The 21,841-nt window shown below is 39.2% G+C and overlaps 1 protein-coding gene and 1 non-coding gene across 2 annotated transcripts in view; one reads left to right on the forward strand and one right to left on the reverse strand.

Annotated features, from left to right (window-relative positions):
* The window catches only part of SPAG16 (sperm associated antigen 16), a 1,101,103-nt gene that overhangs the window by 1,004,079 nt on the left and 75,183 nt on the right, over positions 1 to 21,841 (forward strand). The window lies entirely within an intron of this gene.
* TRNAC-GCA (transfer RNA cysteine (anticodon GCA)) lies at positions 3,296 to 3,367 on the reverse strand. The gene has a single exon. It is a non-coding gene; the product is annotated as a tRNA-Cys (tRNA).

Raw genomic sequence — 21,841 nt, forward strand, 5'->3', positions numbered from 1 at the left:
TTATATAGTAGATATCTAAGATTTATTCATCTTTTATAACTGAAACTGTACCTTTGAGCTCCCTGTTGTCCTGACCTCCCAGCTCCCAGCAACCACCATCCTACTCTCTGATTCTGAGTCTGACTGTTTTAGATTCCTCATATAAGTTGTTGTTCACTCACTCAGTTGGGTCCAACTCTTTCTAACCCCATGGACTGCATCACACCAGGCTTCCCTGTCCTTCAGCATCTCCCAGAACTTTCTCAAACTCATGTCCATTAAGTTGGTGATGCCATCCAACCAACTCATCCTCTGTCATCCCCTTCTCCTCCTGCCTTCAATCTTTCCCGGCATCAGGGTCTTTTGTAAGCAATCAACACTTTGTATTGGATGGCCAAAGTATTGGAGTTTCAGCATCAGTCCTTCCAGGTGCCCTTTCAGGGTTGATTTTCTTTAGGACTCAGTTCAGTTCAGTTCAGTCGCTTAGTCGTGTCCGACTCTTTGCAACCCCATGAATCGCAGCACTCCAGGCCTCCCTGTCCATCACCATCTCCCAGAGTTCACACAGACTCACGTCCATCGAGTCCGTGATGCCATCCAGCCATCTCAACCTCTGTCATCCCCTTCTCCTCCTGCCCCCAATCCCTCCCAGCATCAGAGTCTTTTCCAATGAGTCAACTCTTCGCATGAGGTGGCCAAAGTACTGGAGTTTCAGCTTTAGCATCATTCCTTCCAAAGAAATCCCAGGGCTGATCTCCTTCAGAATGGACTGGTTGGATCTCCTTGCAGTCCAAGGGACTCTCAAGAGTCTTCTCCAACACCACAGTTCAAAAGCAGCAATTCTTCAGCGCTCAGCCTTCTTCACAGTCCAACTCTCGCATCCATACATGACTACTGGAAAAACCATAGCCTTGGCTAGATGGACCTTAGTCAGCAAAGTAATGTCTCTGCTTTTGAATATACTATCTAGGTTGGTCATAACTTTTCTTCTAAGGAGTAAGCATCTTTTAATTTCATGGCTGCAATCACCATCTGCAGTGATTTTGGAGCCCCCAAAAATAAAGTCTGACACTGTTTCCCCTGTTTCCCCCATCTATTTCCCATGAAGTGATGGGACCAGATGCCATGATCTTCGTTTTCTGAATGTTGAGCTTTAAGCCAACTTTTTCGATCTCCTCTTTCACTTTCATTAAGAGGCTTTTTAGCTCCTCTTCACTTTCTGCCATAAGGGTGGTGTCATCTGCATCTCTGAGGTTACTGATATTTCTCCCGGTAATCTTGACTCCAGCTTGTGTTTCTTCCAGTCCAGCATTTCTCATGATGTACTCTGCATATAAGTTAAATAAGCAGGGTGACAATATACAGCCTTAACGTCCTCCTTTTCCTATTTGGAACCAGTCTATTTTTCCAAGTCCAGTTCTAACTGTTGCTTCCTGACCTGCATACAGATTTTTCAAGAGGCAGGTCAGGTGGTCTGGTATTCCCATCTCTTTCAGAATTTTCCACAGTTTATTGTGATCCACACAGTCAAAGGCTTTGGGTAGTCAATAAAGCAGAAGCAGATGTTTTTCTGGAACTCTCTTGCTTTTTCCATGATCCAGCAGAGGTTGGCAATTTGATCTCTGGTTCCTCTGCCTTTTCTAAAACCAGCTTGAACATCAGGAAGTTCACGGTTCACGTATTGCTGAAGCCTGGCTTGGAGAATTTTGAGCATTACTTTATTAGCATGTGAGATGAGTGCAATTGTGCAGTAGTTTGAGTATTCTTTGGCATTGCCTTTCTTTGGGATTGGAATGAAAACTGACCTTTTCTAGTCCTGTGGCCACTGCTGAGTTTTCCATATTTGCTGGCGTATTGAGTGCAGCACTTTCACAGCATCATCTTTCAGGATATGAAACAGCTCAACTGGAATTCCATCACCTCCACTAGCTTTGTTCTTAGTGATGCTTTCTAAGGCCCACTTGACTTCACATTCGAGGATGTCTGGCTCTAGAGTAGTGATCACATCATCATGATTATCTGAGTCATGAAGATCTTTTTAGTACCATTCTTCCGTGTATTCTTGCCACACCTTCTTAATATCTTCTGCTTCTGTTAGGCCCATACCATTTCTGTCCTTTATCGAACCCATTTTTGCATGAAATGTTCCCTTGGTATCTCTAATTTTCTTGAAGAGATCTCTAGTCTTTCCCATTCTGTTGTTTTCCTCTATTTCTTTGCATTGATTGCTGAAGAAGGCTTTCTTATCTCTTCTTGCTGGTTTGATCTCCTTGCTGTCCAAGGGACTCTCAAGAGTCTTCTCCAATACCACAGTTCAAAAGCATCAATTCTTTGGTTCTCAGACTTCTTTATGGTCCAACTCTCACTACATGAGAGTTTTCTGTACATGACTACAGAGAAAACCATAGCTTTGACTAGATGGACCTTTGTTGGCAAAGTGATGTCTGGTCTTTAATAGGCTGTCTAGGTTGGAGATCAGTCCTGGGTGTTCTTTGGAAGGAATGATGCTAAAGCTGAAACTTCAGTACTTTGGCCACCTCATGTGAAGAGTTGACTCATTGGAAAAGACTCATGCTGGGACGGATTGGGGGCAGGAGGAGAACGGGATGACAGAAGATGAGATGGCTGGCTGGCATCACTGACTCAATGGACATGAGTCTGAGTGAACTCCGGGAGTTAGTGATGGACAGGGAGGCCTGGCGTGTGGCAATCCATGGGGTCACAAAGAGTCGGACATGGCTGAGTGACTGAACTGAACTGAACTGAGGTAACTTTTCTTCTAAGGAGCAAGCATCTTTTAATTTCATGGCCACAGTCACCATCTGCAGTGATTTTGGAGCCCAAGAAAATAAAGTCTGTCACTCTTTCCATTGTTTCCCCATCTATTTCTATAAAGTGTTGGGACCAGATGCCATGATCTTAGTTTTCTGAATGTTGAGTTTTAAGCCAGCTTTTTCACTCTCCTCTTTCATTTTCATTGAGGCTCTTTAGTTCCTTTTTGTTTTCTACCATGATTTCTAATTATGAGTTTGAATATTTTATATTTCTCATATAAGTGGTATCATGTAGTATATGTCCTTCTGCAACTGGCCTTTTTCACTGTAGTATAATGTCCTTCACCTTCATTTATGTTGATGTAAATGACAAGATTTATTAAGACTGAATAATATTTCATTATACATATATATACTGAAGTCACTCAGTCGTGTCCGACTCTTTGTGATCCCATGGACTGTATCCTACCAAGCTCCTCAGCCCATGGAATTTTCCAGACAAGAGTACTGGAGTGGGTTGCCATTTCCTTCTCCAGGGGATCTTCCCAACCCAGGGATCGAACCTGGGTCTCCTGCACTGCAGGCAAACGCTTTACCATCTGAGCCACCAGGGAAGCCCATATGTATGTATATACATAAACACTATATTTTCTTTATTCAGTTATATGTCCATAGATATTTAAGTTACTTCTATGTCTTTGCTATTGTGAATAGTGCTGTAGTGACTACAGGAGTGCATCTTTGAGATCTTGATTTAATGAGTTTGGAAATATACCCCAAAGTATTTTTTCTGAATCATATGGTATATTTTCTGAATCATATGGAGGTATGGGTCAGCAGTGGCCTGCTGAAGGGGTAGGGGCTCTGGGTGCAGCAGACCTAGGTTCAGCATAAGCCCTCTTGGAGGAAGTCACCATTAACCCTACAGTAGACCCACCAGAACTTACACAGGACTGGGAAACACACTCTTGGAGGGCACAAACAAAACCCTTGCATGCACCAGGACTGAGGAGAAAGAAGCAGTGACCCCACAAGAGACTGACCCAGACTTGCCTGTGAGTGTCCAGGAGTCTGCAGCAGAGGCGTGGGGCAGCAGTGGCCTGGTGCAGGGTCAGGGGCATTGAGTGCAAGCAGTGTATGTGCAGGACCATTTGAAGGAGGTCTCCATTATCTTCATTATCTCCACCATAGTTTTGCCACAGGTCAAAAACAGAGAAGGAACACAACCCTGCCCATCAACAAAAAATTTACTGGCCATGGCCCCACCCATCAGAACAAGACCCAGTTTCCCCCTCAGTCAGTCTCTCCCATCAGGAAGCTGCCATAAACCTCTTATCCTACATCAAAGGGCAGACAGAATGAAAACCACAATCACAGAAAACTAATCAAACTGATCACATGGATGACAGTCCTGTCTAAATCAATGAAACCATGAGCCAGGCCATGAAGGGCCACCCAAGATGGATGGGTCATGGTGGAGAGTTCTGACAAAATGTGGTCCACTGGAGAGGGGAATGGCAAACCACTTCATTATTCTTGCCTTGAAAACCCCATGAACAATATAACAAAGCAAAAAGATAAGACACTGAAAGATGAACTCCCCAGGTTGGTAGGTGCCCAATATGCTATTGGAGATTAGTGGAGAAATAACTCCACAAACAATGAAGAGACAGAGCCAAAGTCAAAACAACACCTAGTTGTGGATGTGACTGGTTATGGAAGTAAGTCCAATGCTATAAAGAACAATATTGCATAGGAGCCTGGAATCTTGGGTCCATGAATCAAGATAAATTGGAAGTGGTCAAACAGGAGATGGCAAGAGTGAACGTCAACATTCTAGGAATCAGTGAACTAAAATGGACTGGAATGGGTGAATTTAACTCAGATGACCATTATATCTACTACTGTGGGCAAGAATCCCATAGAAGAAATGGAGTAGCCATCGTGGTCAGCAAAAGAGTCTGAAATGCAGTATTAGTGTACAGTCTCAAAAACGACAGAATGATCTGTTCGTTTCCAAGGTGAACTATTCAATATCACAGCAATCCAAGTCTATGCCCCAACCAGTAATGCTGAAGAAACTGAAGTTGAATGGTTCTATGAACTACTACAAGACCTTTTAGAACTAACACCTAAAAATGATGTCCTTTTCATAATAGAGGACTGGAATGCAAAGGTAGGAAGTCTAGAAATACCTGGAGTAATAGGCAATTTTGTCTTTGGGATACAGAATGAACCACAGCAAAGGCTAACAGAGTTTTTCCAAGAGAACACACTGGTCATAGCAAACACCTTCTTCCAACAACATAAGAGAAGACTACACATATGGACATCAGCAGATGGTCAATACCGAAATCAGATCGATTATAGTCTTTGCAGCCAAAGGTGGAGAAACTATATACAGTCAGCAAAAACAAGACTGGTAGCTGACTGTGCTCAAATCATGAACCCTTATTGCCACATTCAGACCTAAATCGAAGAAAGTAGGGAGAACCACTAAACCATTCCGGTGTGATCTAAATCAAATCCCTTATGATTACAGAGTGGAAGTGACAAATAGATTCAAGAGATTAGATCTGTTAGACTGCCTGACGAACTATGGCCAGAGGTTCATGACATTGTACAGGAGGCAGTGATTAAGACCACTCCAAGAAAAACAAATGCAAAAAGGCAAAATGGTTTTCTGAGGAGGCCTTACAAATAGCTGAGAAAACAAGAGAAGTGAAAGGCAAAGGAGAAAAGGAAAGATATACCCATGTGGAAGCAGAATTCCAAAGAATAACAAGGAGAGCTAAGAAAGACTTCTTCAGTGATCAGTGCAAAGTAATAGAGGAAAACAATAGAATGGGAAAGACTAGAGATCTCTTCAAGAAAATTAGTGATACCAAGGAACATTTTATGCAAGAATGGGCTCAATAAAGGACAGAAAACATATGGACTAACAGAAGCAGAAGATATTAAGAAGAGATGATAAAAGTACACAGAACATCTATATAAAAAAGATCTTCATGACCCAGATAACCAGGATGGTGTGATCACTCACCTAGAGCCAGACATCCTGGAATGTAGAGTCAAGTGGGCCTTAGGAAGCATCACTACCAACAAAGCTAGTGGAGGTGATGGAACTCCAGTGGAGCTATTTCAAATCCTAAAAGATGATACTGTGAAAGTGCTGCACTCAATATGCCAGCAAATTCAGATAACAGCAGTGGCCGCATGACTGGAAAAGGTCAGTTTTCATTCCAATCCCAAAGAAAGGCAATGCTAAAAAGTGTTCAGACTACCTCACAATCACACTCATCTCACATGCTAGCAAAGTGAAGTGAAGTTGCTCAGTTGTTTCTGACTCTTTGCAACCTCATGGTCTGTAGCCCACCAGGCTCCTCCATCCATGGAATTTTCTAGGCAAGAGTATTGGAGTAGGTTGCCATTTCCATCTCCAGGTGATCTTCCTGACCCAGGGCTTAAACCCAGGACTTCCTCATTGCAGGCAGATGCTTTACCATCTGAGCCACCAGTAATGCTCAAAATCCTCCAAACCAGGCTTCAACAGTACGTGAACTGTTAACTTCCAGATGTTAAAGCTGGATTTAGAAAGGCAGAGGAACCAGAGATCAAAATTGCCAGCATCTTTTGGATCACTGAAAAAGCAAGAGTTCCAGGGAAACATCTACTTCTGCATTATTGAATATGCCAAAGCCGTTGACTGTATGGATCACAACAAACTGTGGAGAATTGTTCAAGAAATAGAAATACCAGACCACCTTGCCTGCCTCCTGAGAAATCTGGGCAGGTCAAGAAACTACAGTTAGAAATGGACATGGAACAACAGACTGGTTCCAAATTGGGAGAGAAGTACATCAAGGCTGTATATTGTCACCCTGCTTATTTAACTTATATGCAGAGTATATCATCCAAAATGCCAGGCTGGATGAAGCACAAGCTGGAATCAAGATTGCCGGGAGAAACATCAATAATCTCAAATATGCAGATGACACCATGCTATGGCCAAAATCAAAGAACTAAAGAGCCTCTTAATGAAAGTGAAAGAGGAGAGTGAAAAAGCTGGCCTAAAACTCAACATTCAGAAAACTAAGATCATGGCATCCAGTTCCATAGATTCATGGCAAATAGATGGGGAAACAATGGGTACAGTGAGAGACTTTATTTTTTGTGGCTCCATAATTACTGCAGATAATGATTTCAGCCATGAAATTAAAAGACAGTTGTTCCTTGTAAAAAAAAAAAAAAAAAAAGCTATGAACAACCTAGACAGCATATTAAAAAGCAGAGATATTACTTTGCTGACAAAGGTCCATCTAGTCAAAGCTATGGTTTTTCCAGTAGTCATGTGTGGATATGGGAGTTGGACTATAAAGAAAATTGAGAGCCAAAGAATTGATGCTTTTGTACTGTGTTGTTGGAGAAGACTCTTGAGAATCCCTTTGACTGTAAGGAGATCAAACCAGTCAATCCTAACGTAAATCAACCTTAATATTCACTGGAAGGACTGATGCTGAAGCTGAAACTCTGATATTTTGGCCATCTGATGTGAAGAGCTGACTTATTTCAAAAGGCTTTGGTGCTGGGGAAGATTGAAGGTGAGAGGAGAGGGGGAAAGAGGATGACATGTTTGTATGGCATCACCAACTCGATGCACATGAGTTTGAGAAAACTCTGGGAGTTGGTGATGGACAGGGAAGCCTGGCGTTCTGCAGTCCACACTACTGAGTGACTGAACTCAACTGAACTGATGGTATTTCTTTTTTTTGCAATAATCCTTGGCAATGTACGACCATAGTGGTCGTACCATTACATTCCCACAGTGTGCAAGTATTCCCTTTTCTCCATATCCTAGCCAACACTTTTTTTTTTTTTTGGTAATAGCTGTCTTAATGGGTTTGAGGTATTACTTCATTATGGTTTTTATTTGCATTTCCCTGAAATTGAGTAATGTTAAGAATTTTACTTTTCAATTTACATTAAGTTCTTTGTGATAGGCAGAATTCCAGGAGGATTCCCAATGACACTTGCCTTCTTCAATTCTGCCCCCTGGAGTGTGTACAGAACTTATAATTATGATAAAATAATTCAAGGGGTTATTGGATGTTGATCCAATCAATGGGTTGATTATTAACTGAAAAAATGAATAATCTAGATAAAATTTAGTTTACTTATCAATGGGTATTGCTAGTCTGAAAGGAGATTATCCTGATTGACCTGACCTAATCACATGAATTCTTTATTTCTGGGTCCAAACTCAGATTCAAAATAATACATATGTTCTATTGCTGGCCTTGAAGTAGCAAATGTTATGTTGTGGAGAGGACATGGGGCAGGCAAGAGTGAATAGTCTCTAGGAGTTGATGACAGCCTCTGGTTGCTGTCCACAGGGAATAGAATTCTGCAAACAGCTTTAATGAACTGGGGGAGAGAACTCCAAGCATTAGATTGGACTGTAGTCTCGGCCAAAATCTTGGAGAATTAACACATTCAGAATGATTTATGAATATATTATTATGTCCCCAAAAATTGCATAATGCCACTAAAAGGAACAATTAGAGGAAACAATTTCAAAAGATCGAAAACTCTCATTGCTTAAAAAAAAAAAAAAAAAAAGACTGGAAAATAAGTATTTTTAATGTTTCCAGAAAGTAAGAGAAAAAGAGAGATGGAAAATACAAGAATGACCAAGGATTAACCCAAGAGGTCTAATACTCATTTAGCAACAGTCCTAGAAAGAGAAGGAGATTTTCAGCAGTTGAAAGAACCAAATCTTTAGGTTCAAAGAACTCACTGAAAATCCAGCACAATGAATAAATAACAGACACCCAGAATTACCATTGAACTGCAGATTTAGAAGGAGTCTGAAGAGAAGGAAATTTGGATGAAAATATTCTAAAATTATTTCAAATTAAATAGAAAGCACATACAAAGGAATGTGAATCAGATTAGACTCAACTTCTCATCAGCAACTCCAGATTCTGTGGCGGGGAGGGGACAGATTGAATTTATGTTTTTTAAGCAAGTTCAGAGAGAGAAAATAACTTTCAATCTAATTTCCATAGATAGCTATAAGTATTAATCTGAAGGGATGTCTTCATTAATATATTTTAAAAAACAAAAGAAAGTTTACCTTCAGTATACTTTATTTTTTCCTTAGTAGTATACTTAGGAATGCACTCTAGCAAAAGAACTTCCTCTTAACCAAGAGGATAAAAACACAGCAACCATGAAAGATCTAATCCATTTCAGGATAGCAGTGGAGGTTATGTGGAATAACTGTCCACAGACTGAGGGAACAAGTTACAAAGTCTAAGGGCTCTGACAGAGAGGTCTCCAGGGTGAAAAGTGGTCAGAAGACTACTAGAAGACCTACCTAGAAGTTTTGTTTTATTTTTTTATTTACTCTTTTATTTTATATTGGCATATAGCTGATCAACAATGTTGTATTGGTTTCAGGGATACAGCAAAGTGATTTCAGTTATACAGATACATATATCCATTCCTTTTCAAATTCTTTTCTCATTTAGGTTGTTACATAATTTAAGCACAGTTCCTTGTACTATACACAGGTCCTCGGTACAAAAGGGTACATGCACCCCAGTATTTATTGCAGAGCTATTTACAATGCCAAAATAAGAAAGCAACCTAAATGTCCATCGACAGAAGAATGGATAAAGAAGATATACATATACAGGAGGGAATATTACTCAACCATTAAAAAGAATTAAATAATGCCATTTGCAGCAACATGAATAGACCTAGAGATTTTCATACTGAGTGAAATAAGTCAGAGAAAGAAATATATGAGATTTCTTATATATGGAATCTAAACTTATTTACACAACAGAAACAGACTCACAGACTTAGAGAATGAACTTACAGTTATCAGCGGTGATGGGTGAAGGGTGGGGACAGTTAGAATTTTGGGATTGACATGTACACACTGCTATATTTAAAATGAGTGGAAATTTTCTTTTTAAATTAGGTATATAATAAAGAATTCCCAACCCAGGGGTCAAACCCCATCTCTTGTGTCTCCTGCATTGGTAGGCAGATTCTTTACCACTACCCCACCTGGGAATCCCCATATAATAAAGAAAAATAATGCAAGGGGGGAAAAAGAATTGGAAACTCTAGGAAAAAAATTGCCCGCCCAAATTTGTAATCTAAATATTATATAAACTAAAATGATTTAAATAATGGAGATATTGTAAAAATTCACTTGACCTTAATGCTAGAAGCATCCCTTTTAATTAAAATATTCTAGAGCAGTGATCCCCAACGTTTTGACACCAGGGACCAGTTTTGTGGAAGACAATCTTTCCACAAATGGGGTTGGGATGATTGTTTTGGAGTGATACCAGCGCATTATATTTATTGTACATTTTATTTATATTATTACTACATCACCTCCAACTCAGATCATCAGGCATTAAATCCTTGGGGTTGGGGACCCCTGTTCTAGAGCTTGCAGTATCTTAAAGAAAAACTTCAATATGACAGGCCTGCTTATTAAGCAATATTTATATCTTCAGAACATAGGTATAACAATAGAAATATTCTCTGGCATTATCAACTTTTACTGAGCCTGTGAATAAAACCACAGGTACCATTTCAAGTCATAGAATTGAATGTAACTATTAACAGTCCTGACAATGTAAAAGGTTAACTGGCCAAAGACGAAATTTAGGAGATGATGAGAAGAATGGTTGAGTGCAAGAGAGAATTTAAGGCAAGTCAAGTCTTTAATATGTACATTTTACAAAATAGCAAGCTAAAAGATATTGTCAAAAATGTCAGGTTGAAAAGTCTAAGTTTAACATCTATCTTATTTTAAAATTTTAAGGCACTGTCAAATAGGAGAACAAGAAAGGAGAAAAGGGTAATGCAAGAAAAATAAGCCCATCTTTCAGTAATGAGGAATTAACAGATACTGCCTCAAGGAATAGAGAAGGTGATGGCACCCCACCTCAGTACTCTTGCCTGGAAAATACCATGGATGGAGACGCCTGGTGGGCTGCAGTCCATGGGGTAGCTAAGAGTCGGACACGACTGAAGTGACTTAGCAGCAGCAGCAGCAGCCTCACGAAATAGGGTTGTACACAGGTTAACTAAATTTGCTGAACCCATTGTAGGACTAAAGCCTGAAGAATCAGATTTCTTGGGGAGAGGTGTCAGGAAGCTGTTTATCTGAGATTCTTCCATATTTGTTTTTTCAAAAGTTTGGGTGACTTTGGTATGCTGTTGCTACTGCATTATTTTAAATTAAATTGTATTGGACCATCAGTAGAAAAAAATTAAAAACAAACTGTGAAATATATAGCCAAATACTATAAATACTGGCATATCTGTACATATTTTTTAAAATAAGATATATTTAATAGTTTTCTTTAACAGCTGTATTGAGATTTGATATAGTGTAAGCTTAAGGAATACACCATTATTTAATATATGTATACACTGCAAAATGATTACCACAATTATGTTAATAATCCACATCTCCTCACATAATTATCATTTTTTGTCAATGGTGATAACATTTAAGATCTACTCTTTTTCAAGCACTGTAGAACTGTGCTGTGACTTACAGTCACCATGCCGTAATTTGATACCCAGAACTCAGTCATCTTATAGCTAGCAGTTTGGAGTCTCTGGCTAAGTTTTCCCCATGCTCCGCAACCCTTAACCCTGGCAACCACCTTCTACTCTCTATGTGTTTAGCATTTTTAAATTCCACATGTAAGTGAAAACATACAAAGTTTGTGTTCCTCTGTCTGGCTTATTTCACTTATTATCAGTATAATGGTCTCTAGGTTCATTCATGATATCACACAAAGCAGAATTCTCTTTTTCTGGCTAAATAATGTTCCATCATATGTATATACACATCAAATATTTTGTAATTCATTCATTACCAGTGGACATCTAAATTATTTTCATGTCTTGACTATTGTAAATATTATGCCAGTGAACATGGGGGTGCAGTTATCCCTTTTAGATAGTAATTCCATTTCCTTTGGATATATATCCAGGAGTAGAATGGCTGGATCATGTGGTACTTCCATTTTCAACTTTTTTTTTTTTTGAGGAACCTCCATAATGTTTTGCATAGCAGCTGTACCAATATACACTCCAACCAATGGTGCGCTGGGATTCTCCTTTCTCTGCAGCCTTGCCAACACTTGTGTCTGTTACCTTTTCTGTAATGGACAATCTGACAGGTGTGAGGTGATATCTCATTGTGGTATTTATTTGCATTTCTCTGATAGTGACATTGAGAATCTTTTTGTGTATCTATTGGTCATTTGAGGTCTTGGGGAAAATCTTTTCAGATACTCTGCCCATTTTTAGCCAGTATTGTTTTTGTTGTGCTTTTGTGTTTTTGCTATGGAGTTGTATTAACACTGTATCAGATAGATGATTTGACAACATTTTCTCCCATTCTGTAGGATGCCTTTTCACTTTGTTGTCATTTTTTCCCCTTTTATTGTGTAGAAGTTTTTTAGTATTATGCAATTAAGATTACCGGGAGAAATATTGATAACCTCAGATATGCAGATGACACCACCCTTATGGCAGAAAGTGAAGAGGAACTAAAAAGCCTCTTGATGAAAGTGAAAGTGGAGAATGAAAAAGTTGGCTTAAAGCTCAACATTCAGAAAATGAAGATCATGGCATCTGGTCCCATCACTTCATGGGAAATAGATGGGGAAACAGTGGAAACAGTGTCAAAATTTATTTTTGGGGGGCTCCAAAATCACTGCAGACGGTGACTGCAGCCATGAAATTAAAAGACGCCTTGCAAGACAGTATGGTACTGGCACAAAGACAGACATATAGATCAATGGAACAAAATAGAAAGCCCAGAGATAAATCCACACACATATGGACACCTTATCTTTGACAAAGGAGGCAAGAATATACAATGGAGTAAAGACAATCTCTTTAACAAGTGGTGCTGGGAACACTGATCAACCACTTGTTAAAGAATGAAACTAGATCACTTTCTAACACCGCACACAAAAATAAACTCAAAATGGATTAAAGATCTAAATGTAAGACCAGAAACTAGAAAACTCCTAGAGGAGAACATAGGCAAAACACTCTCCAACATAAATCACAGCAGGATCCTCTATGATCCACCTCCCAGAATTCTGGAAATAAAAGCAAAAATAAACAAATGGGATCTAATTAAAATTAAAAGCTTCTGCACAACAAAGGAAAATATAAGCAAGGTGAAAAGACAGCCTTCTGAATGGGAGAAAATAATAGCAAATGAAGCAACTGACAACTAATCTCAAAAATATACAAGCAACTTATGCAGATCAATTCCAGAAAAATAAACGACCCAATCAAAAAATGGGCCAAAGAACTAAATAGACATTTCTCCAAAGAAGACATACGGATGGCTAACAAACACATGAAAAAATGCTCAACATCACTCATTATTAGAGAAATGCAAATCAAAACCACAATGAGGTACCACTTCACACCAGTCAGAATGTCTGCAATCCAAAAATCTGCAAGCAATAAATGCTGGAGAGGGTGTGGAGAAAAGGGAACCCTCCTACACTGTTGGTGGGAATGCAAACTAGTACAGCCACTATGGAAAACAGTGTGGAGATTCCTTAAAAAATTGCAAATAGAACTCCCTTATGACCCAGCAATCCCACTTCTGGGCATACACACCAAGGAAACCAGAACTGAAAGAGACACATGTACCCCAATGTTCATCGCAGCACTGTTTATAATAGCCAGGACATGGAAACAACCTAGATGTCCATCAGCAGATGAATGGATAAGAAAGCGGTGGTACATATACACAATGGAGTATTACTCAGCCGTTAAAAAGAATTCATTTGAATCAGTTCTGATGAGATGGATGAAACTGGAGCCGATTATACAGAGTGAAGTAAGCCAGAAAGAAAAACACCAATACAGTATACTAACACATATATATGGAATTTAGAAAGATGGCAATGACGACCCTGTATGCAAGACAGCAAAAAAGACACAGCTGTGTATAACGGACTTTTGGACTCAGAGGGACAGGGAGAGGGTGGGATGATTTGGGAGAATGGCATTGTAACATGTATACTATCATGTAAGAATCGAATCGCCAGTCTATGTCCGACCCAGGATTCAGCATGCTTGGGGCTGGTGCACGGTGATGACCCAGAGAGATGTTATGGGGAGGGAGGTGGGAAGGGGGTTCATGTTTGGGAACGCATGTACACCCGTGGTGGATTCATGTCAATGTATGGCAAAACCAATACAGTATTGTAAAGTAAAATAAAGTAAAAATAAAAATTAAAAAAATAAATAAAAGACGCCTTGCTCCTTGGAAGGAAAGTTATGACCAACCTAGATAGCATATTTAAGAAGCAGAGACATTACTTTGTCAACAAAGGTCCTTCTAGTCAAGGCTATGGTTTTTCCAGTGGTCATGTATGGGTGTGAGAGTTGGACTGTGAAGAAAGCTGACTGCCGAAGAACTGATGCTTTTGAACTGTCATGTTGGAGAAGACTCTTGAGAGTCCCTTGGACTGTAAGGAGATACAACCAGTCCATTCTAAAGGAGATCAGCCCTGGGATTTCTTTGGAGGAAATGATGCTGGAGCTGAAACTCCAGTACTTTGGCCACCTCATGTGAAGAGTTGACTCACTGGAAAATACTTTGATTCTAGGAGTGATTGGGGGTAGGAGGAGAAGGGGACGACAGAGGATGAGATGGCTGAATGGCATCACTGACTCGATGGACATGAGTCTGAGTGAACTCCGGGAGTTGTGATGGACAGGGAGGCCTGGAGTGCTGTGATTCATGGGGTCACAAAGAGTCGGATACGACTGAGCAACTGAACTGAACTGAACCCCCCGTGGGGATTTTTGCTTTTGTTGCTTATGCTTTTGGTGTTATATTAAAAACAAAAAAACAGTGCAAGAAACAATCACAAGAGGCTTTCCCATTTTTACAGTTTTTGTTATGTTTCAGTCTTTAATCCATTTTTAATTAATTTGTGTGAGTGTTGTTAGATAAGGGTCTGATTTAATTATTTTATTAGTAAATACTAAATTTTCTCCAAAATCACTGCAGATGGTGATTGCAGCCATGAAATTAAAAGACGCTTACTCCTTGGAAGAAAAGTTATGACCAACCTAGAGAGCATATACAAAAGCAGAGACATTATTTTGCCAACTAAGGTCCATCTAGTCGACTATGGTTTTTCCTGTGGTCATGTATGGATGTGAGAGTTGGACTGTGATGATGGCTGAGCGCCAAAGAATTGCTGGTTTTGAACTGTGGTGTTGGAGAAGACTCTTGAGAGTCCCTTGGACTGCAAGGAGATCCAACCAGTCTATTCTGAAGAAGATCAGCCCTGGGATTTCTTTGGAAAGAATGATACTAAAGCTGAAACTCCAGTACTTTGGCCACCTCATGTGAAGAGTTGACTCATTGGAAAAGACTCTGATGCTGGGAGGGATTGGGGGCAGGAGGAGAAGGGGATGACCGAGGATGAGATGGCTGGATGGCATCACTGACTCGATGGACGTGAGTCTGAGTGAATTCCAGGAGTTGGTGATGGACAGGGAGGCCTGGCGTGCTGCAATTCATGGGGTCGCAAAGAGTCAGACATGACTGAGCGACTGAACTGAACTGAACTAAATTTTCTAAACACCAGTTATCTGAGGTGTTGTTTTTTTTTCCCCAATTAAGTATTCTTAGCTCACTTGTCAAATATTAGTTGATCATATATTTATAGTTTTGTTCTTGGCTTCCAGTTCTGTTCCACTGATCTCTTTGTCTGTTTTTATGCCAATACTATACTGTATTGATTGCTATAGCTTAGTAATAATGTTTGAAATCAGGATGTGTGATGATTCTAGTTATGTTATTCTTTCTCAAAATTGCTTTAGCTATTCAGAGTCATTTTGGTTCCATAAGAATTTTAGGATTTTTTTTTAAATTTCTTTGAAAAATGCCATTGGAATTTTGATAAGATTGGAATGAACCTATAAGTGACTTTGGATAGTAAAATTTTAGCAATGTTAATTTTTCTGATTCATGCACATATGTTATATTTTCAACTTCTTTCATCAATATCTTGTAATTTTCAGTCTATAGATCTTTAACCTCCTTGGTTAAATTTATTCCTAAGTATTTTATTATTTTGTCCATTTACTCAAGGCTTTGGTTTTTCCAGTAGTCATGTATGGATGTGAGAGCTGGGCTATAAAGAAAGCTGAATGCCAAAGAATTGATACTTTTGAACTGTGTTGTTGGAGAAGACTCTTGAGAGTCCCTTGGACTGCAAGGAGATCCAACCAGTCCATCCTAAAGGAAATCAGTCCTGAATATGCATTGGAAGGACTGATGTTGAAGCTGAAACTCCAATATTTTGGTCACCTGATGTGAAGAACTGATTCATTTGAAAAGATCCTGATGCTGGGGAAGATTGAAGGTGGGAGGAAAAGTGGACAACAGAGAATGAGATAGTTGGATGGCATCACTAACTCAATGGACATGAGTTTGAGTAAACTCTGGAAGTTGGTGATGGACAGGGAAGACTGGCATGCTGCAGTCCATGGGGTTGCAAAGAGTTAGATATGACTGAGTGACTGAAATGAACTGAACTGAATGCTATTGTAAATGGGAATGCTTTTTCTTATTTCTTTAATATAATTTTCTAAGTGTATGGAAGCACAACTGATTTGTGTATGTTGATTTTGTAGATAAAGGTTTTATATGTCAGTAATTATATTGTTAGCCCTAGTAGGTTACAGGACTGACACACATTTAAGCTAACCAGATAAACTTACATATAATGAGATATCAGATTTTAAAATAATTAAAAGAATTTTCTATTTAGTTAATCTAGTTTCTACTCCAGAATGGTCTTTAAATTAACTTCCAAATTTCAAATAGATCATAACTTATATAACCAAGTAACTTCCAATACAGTAAATAATTTTTCTGAGCGTGATTAATAAAATTGACTATCTGCCTTACTGAGCTTGAATAAGGGAAAATGAACAATGAGATAGAAAGGACCCAGCAATACTAGTGAGATGAGAGTATTCAGAACAGTTCTAAGTCTCAAACTCAACGATATGTAAATTACTTGTGAAGAATAAATGGATATTTATTCTCTCACTTTAATAATGGTTTCCACTTCCACATAGAACTTTTCTTCTCTCTTAACCAATATACTTTCAGCAAAAGCACATTTATCAGGTACCATTTATTGAAAACACTGTTCTATATTCAAGAGAGTATCAGTATGTATTGAAAAAGAAGATATATGTAGATGGCTATGCATTTGAATGACCTTTTAAAACCTGACATCCTTGTGTAGAGGAGATAACACTTAATAAAGTCAAAGTCATCGTTTAACTTTAAAAAATCAGAATGTCATGGCATTGAAGGATTTCAAATAAAGACTGAATTGCCTAGTACTGTGGAAATTTCAACCTGACTCTGATTTTAAAGCTTTAGAAAAAATCAAAAGGCAGTTTGGGTGTATAACTCCTTGCTTTTTTATAAATATGTATTGCTTAAAGAAATTATCATTTTTACTATTGGTTCTTTTGAAATCCTACTTTATTCAATATGATTCAATGCCTTTCTTTATGCTATTCAGAAATGAAGTTTAATGTTTTAAAGTTTAGTGTTTCTTTTATTTTTAATAATTAATGGAGATTAAGATTAAATCTGAGTCTTTTTTCAATGTGTTCTTATCTGAAGTGTCATTCAAATAATGCAATTGGAACTCCTGAAATTGTACTTGCAGTTTCAGATCAAATGATCCTCTGACATTATCCCTGTAAACAAAGAAGTAGACTGACACAATCCTAAAGCACTTTCTCCAGATGATCTTTCTTCTTATCTGGTATAAAGTGTTTCCCTTTGTTCTAGTAATTGAGATCTTAATTTATGCATATTTGCCTAAACCCTTCCCTTGAACTTCAGTTCAAGTGAATCAGTTATTTTTTTTCCTAGTTATTGGTTTATTTGTTGACCAATTTATGAGATTTTTTATCAGAGTTTTGCCGAGAGAACACACTGGTCATAGCAAACACCCTCTTCCAACAACACAAAAGAAGACTCTACACATGCACATCAGCAGATGTCAACACCGAAATCAGATTGATTATAATCTTTGCAGCCAAAGATGTAGAAGCTCTATAGTAAAGTAAAGTAAATGTCGCTCAGTCGTGTCCTACTCTTTGCAACCCCATGGACTGTAGCCTACCAGGTTCCTCCGTCCATGGGATTTTCCAGGCAAGGATAATGGAGTGGGTTGCCATTTCCTTCTCCAGGAGATCTTCCCAACCCAGGGATCGAACTCAGGTCTCCCGCGTTGTAGGCAGATGCTTTACTATCTGAGCCAATGGGGAAGCTCTATATAGTCAGCTAAAACAAGAACAGGAGCTGACTGTGGCACAGATCATGAACTCCTTATTGCAAAATTCAGACTTAAATTGAAGAGAGTAGGGAAAACCACTTGACCATTCCAATGTGACCTAAACCAAATCCCTTATGATTATACAGTGGACGTGACAAATAGATTCAAGAGATTAGATCTGATAGACAGAGTGGCTCAAGAACTATGACCTGAGGTTCGTGACATTGTATAGGAGGCAGTGATCAAGACCATGCCCAAGAAAAACAAATGCAAAAAGGCAAAATGGTTGTCTGAGGAGGCCTTACAAATAGCTGAGAAAACAAGAGAAGTGAAAGGCAAAGAAGAAAAGAAAAGATATACCCATGTGAAAGCAGAATTCCAAAGAATAACAAGGAGAGATAAGAAAAGACTTCCTCAGTGATCAATGCAAAGAAATAGAGGAAAACAATAGAATGGGAAAGACTAGAGAACTCTTCAAGAAAATTAGTGATACCAAGGGAGCATTTCATGCAAGGATGGGCACAATAAAGGACAGAAAAGCTATGGACTAACAGAAGCAGAAGATACTAGGAAGAAGTGACAAGAGTACACTCACCTAGAGCCAGATATCCTGGAATGCAAAGTCAAGTGGGCCTTAGGAAGCATCAGTATGAATAAAGCTAGTGGAGGTGATGGAATTCCAGTGGAAATATTTCAAATCCTAAAAGATGATGCTATGGAATTGTTGCACTCAAAATGTCATCAAATTTGGAAAACTCAGCAGTAGCCACAGGACTGTAACAGGTCAGTTTTTATTCCAATCCCAAAGGCAATGCCAAAGAATGTTCAAACTACTGCATAATTGCATTCATCTCACACACTAGCAAAGTAGTGCTCAAAATTCAAAAGCCAGGCTTCAACAATATGTGAACCGTGAACTTCCAGATGCTCAAGCTGGATTTAGAAAAAGGCAGAGGAACCAAAGATCAAATTGCCAGCATCTGATGGATCATTGAAAAAGCAACAGTTGCAGAAAAACCTCTACTTCTACTTTATTGACTACGCCAAAGCCTTTGACTGTCTGTATCACAACAAAGTATGAGATGGGAATACCAGACCATCTTATCTGCCTCCTGAGAAATCTGTATGCAGCTCAAGAAGCAACAGTTAGAACTGGATATGGAACAACAGACTGGTTCCAAATAGGGAAAGGAGAATGTCAAGGTTGTATATTGTCACCCTGCTTGTCTAACTTATATGCAGAGAATATCATGCGAAATGCCAAGCTGGATAAAGTACAGGCTGGAATCAAGATTCCTGGGAGAAATATCAATACACAGATACACAGATAACATCACTTTTATGTCAGAAAGTGAAGAAGAACTAAAGAACCTCTTCTTGAAAGTGAAAGAGGAGAGCAAAAAAGCTGGCTTAAAACTCAACATTCAGAAAACAAAGATCATGGCATCCGGTCCCATCACTTCATGCCAAATAGATGGGGAAACAATGGAAACAGTGACAGACTTTATTATCTTGGGCTCCAAAATCACTGCAGATGGTGAGTTCAGCCATGAAATTAAAAGACGTTTGCCCCTTGAAAGAAAAGCTGTGACCAACATAGATAGCACATTAAAAAGCAGAGACATTACTTTGCCAACAAAAATCCAACTAGTCAAAGCTATGATTTTTCCAGTGGTCATGTATGGACATGAGCGTTGGACTATAAACAAAGTTGAGAGCCAAAGAATTGATCCTTTTGTACTGCGTTATTAGAAAAGACTCTCGATAGTCCCTTGGACTGCAAGGAGATCCAGCCAATCAATCCTAAAGGAAATCAGTCCTGAATATTCATTGGAAGGACTGATGCTGAAGCTAAAACTCCAATACTTTGGCCACCTGATGCAAAGAACTACCTCTTTGGAAAAGACACTGATGCTGGGAAAGATTGAAAACAGAAGGAAAAGAGGATGACAGAGGATGAGATGGTTGGATGGCATCACTGACTCGATGGACGTGAGTTTGAGCAAGCTCCAGGAGTTGGTGATGGACAAGGAAGCCTGGCATGCTGCAGTCCATGGGATCACAAAGAATCAGGCATGACTGTGCGACTGAAGTGAACTGAACTGAACTTCCCTTGAACCTCAGTTTACATGAATGAGTTACTTTTTGTTCCTAGTCCTAGTCTTCGGTTTATTTGTTGGCAAATTTATCAGGTTTTATACACCTATTGTATATCTAGGTACATGCTGCTTTGTTAGTCTATCATGAGGAACAACAATTGTAAGTTTAACAAACTTAAAGCCTAATGGGAGAGTGAAGTAGTCTTATTTGACTGCTGAACACAGTGTCCCAGTTCTGTTCCCAGAACCTAGTCTTTCTAATACTTCTGGGACTGGAGTCTTAGAACCTCCATCCCATACAACTGGATTTCAACAGTTTTCTGTTGAACTTGACTTGCCATTTACTTGCACCTTGGGCTGTTATATGCTATTGGGCCCTGTGTTGATCACAGATGTAGACACTATCCGTATTTCTGTTTTTGATGCGGTAGTTCCTACTGTCTCTGTCTTACTGATAAACAATTAAACCAGCTTCCATCAGATTCTCATCTCTTGCTTTCCCTCCTTTCTCCCTGTTTTTGCCTTAACTCAAACTCTTTATCACTTGCCTAGATAAAATTTCCTTCTAGGTAGTCTTTATGTCTCATTTCTTCTACTCCAGTGCAAATCTTTTTGTTATATTTTTTAAAAAATTAATATAACTTGCATCAAATTGCACAAATCCTAAATGTATAGTACTGTGAATTATGTTTTTTTATTTTATTGAAGGATAGTTGATTGACAATATTGTGCTAATTTCTACTGTAAAGCAAAATGACTCAGTTATACATATATATACATTGTTTTTCATATTCTTTTTCATTATGGTTTATCACAAGACATTGAATACAATTCCCTGTGCTATACAGTAGGGCCTTGTTTATCCATTTTATTGTTATAAGGTGAACATACTCCAGAAACCACTACTCAGGTCTAAGACAGGAACACTATCACCATCTTGGAAGCAACCCACAAGCCCTCTCCCAGTCATTTTCTCCTTCCTCATCCTCTGTGGTAACCATTATCCTAACATTATTCCTCAGCCTTTTAGGGTTTACAGAAAATTGGCAGCTTCAGATTTCCCCCAGGACCCACAGATCCCCCAAAACCAAGTTCCTCTACCAGATCTGCTGTTCTTGGGCCTTTTCAGGAGATGTTCCCTCTCATGGTGGAGGAATTGCTTAAGGTGTCTCCTTAGGTAACTCTGCAGTGACTTCACTCTCATCTGAGTCCATGGCCCTCTCCCTCCTAAAGCACTGCACCTTAGCTTGGCCTGTTATTGAACAGCAACCAAATAGAGGTGCACAGGATGTGGTCTGCACCCCGCTTCTGTGTTCTGCTTCAATCTGAGAGATTTGTATCTTTTCTTTAACATCATATTTCATTCAGTGCACTGGGGGCTTCCCCGACAGCTGCATTGGTAAAGAATCTGCCTGCAGTGCAGGAGACCCCAGTTCAATTCCTGGGTCAGGAAGATTCCTGGAGAAGGGACAGGCTACCCACTACAGTATTCTTGGGTTTCCTTGGTGGCTCAGCTGGTGAAGAATCCTCCTGCAATGCAAATGACCTGGATTCGATCCCTCGGATAGGAAGATGCCCT

This window comes from Budorcas taxicolor, chromosome 2 (assembly GCF_023091745.1).
Source record: "Budorcas taxicolor isolate Tak-1 chromosome 2, Takin1.1, whole genome shotgun sequence".
NCBI lineage: Eukaryota > Metazoa > Chordata > Mammalia > Artiodactyla > Bovidae > Budorcas > Budorcas taxicolor.